Source organism: Propithecus coquereli, unplaced genomic scaffold, assembly GCF_000956105.1.
Source record: "Propithecus coquereli isolate 6110/MARCELLA unplaced genomic scaffold, Pcoq_1.0 Scaffold188, whole genome shotgun sequence".
NCBI lineage: Eukaryota > Metazoa > Chordata > Mammalia > Primates > Indriidae > Propithecus > Propithecus coquereli.
Window position 1 is genome coordinate 2,416,333 of NW_012143634.1, and position 1,425 is coordinate 2,417,757.

General features: G+C 40.9%; 1 protein-coding gene across 1 annotated transcript in view; it reads left to right on the plus strand.

The window, feature by feature from the left end:
• Positions 1-1,425, plus strand: part of MAOB (monoamine oxidase B) — a 138,259-nt gene that overhangs the window by 97,426 nt on the left and 39,408 nt on the right. The gene's annotated exons all lie outside the window — the stretch shown is intronic.

Consider the following 1,425-nt stretch of genomic DNA (forward strand, 5'->3'; position numbering starts at 1 on the left):
CTAAGACATGTATGAGTTTATCTCAGAGAGAGCTAAGTGTCATAACAGGGAAACCAAAGCAATTGTAGGGCTAGAAATGGAGACAGAATCTAGAAGTTTGGGTGCCAGGGAAACACCAAGGTAGAGATAGAACCAAAGAGCAAGGACTGGATAAAATTAGAGAAGGCTCAGACATGGCCTTAAGTGGGCATTTGAGACCCAAGGCTTATTCCTGTTGGCCACCAGCCAGGTGGAGGGAAGTGAGTCAACCATAGTATTACTCTAAGCAGAAATTATGGCCGGTCATCTCTTTTCAGTCCCTTGACTCCTTGAAGCTAGAAGATGCTCTTCAGTGTCAGGAATGTAACATGTACAGTAGAACTTTGAACATAAATCAAGCTAGTACATAATTTGTTTCTTCTAGTTGGCTTTTAACATTGTACACTGGGCACACGTGTAGCAATAGAAATGAGGCCAGGATGAAAGCAACCATTAATTTCTCCCCCTTTTCTTGTTTGTTTGTTTTAGATTTATCCTTGCCCACAAAGCCAGAAAGCTGGCACGTCTTACCAAAGAAGAAAGGTAACAAAAGAAGTGCTTCTTCTTTCCCTCCTTCCTTCCTTCCTCATCCTCCCTCCCTTCCCTCCTTTTCCCCTTCTTTTCTGCCTACTTGCCTGCCTTTCAATTTTACTTAACTTTCTTTTTATTTCAGCATATTACGGGGGTACAGATGTTTAGGTTACGTATGTTGCCCTTGCCACCCCTCCCCCGCTCAAGTCAGAGCTTCAAGACAAATTGGTTTTAACGATCAACACCTAAGTGCACATATAAGAATAACATTTACTTAACTTTTTAACTTACAGACTGCTTAGTAATATGTGTATTGCCAATGCTCCATGTCCGCTATGTTAATTATAAGGATCTTGGTATATAAAGGCACAGTGCTGATAACTTAAGAACTGAGTATTCAAATTAATATTTATGGAGTTTATTGTACATAAGACACCATGCTAGGAGCTATACAGAATATGAAAATGGATAACGCATAGGCTGAAAATTTACTTGTGGAGGAGATAACCAGGTAGACAAATGACTGTGTTGTAGGGCAGTCTGCAGTACATATTACATGAGCGATGCGTAATAATTATAGATTATAGGTACAGAGGGACTAATTTCTCTGAGGTAGCAATTTCTTCTGGCATTAGTATTCATCACTGCCAATTATTTATTGCCACACCATTACTGATAACACATTTACCAACTAAGAGCCCGTGAATTACATTATGGAGCATTCTTTCCCCTTTTGTCACAGTGCTCCTCTGTGACCAGTGCCACCTTTGTGCGTGGCCAGGGCTATGGAGGCCTGCCTGGGCCACTCACCTAAAAATGTCCCAATTAGAATATAAGATCCATGAAGATAGGACGTTTTGTCTGATCGGTTCACTG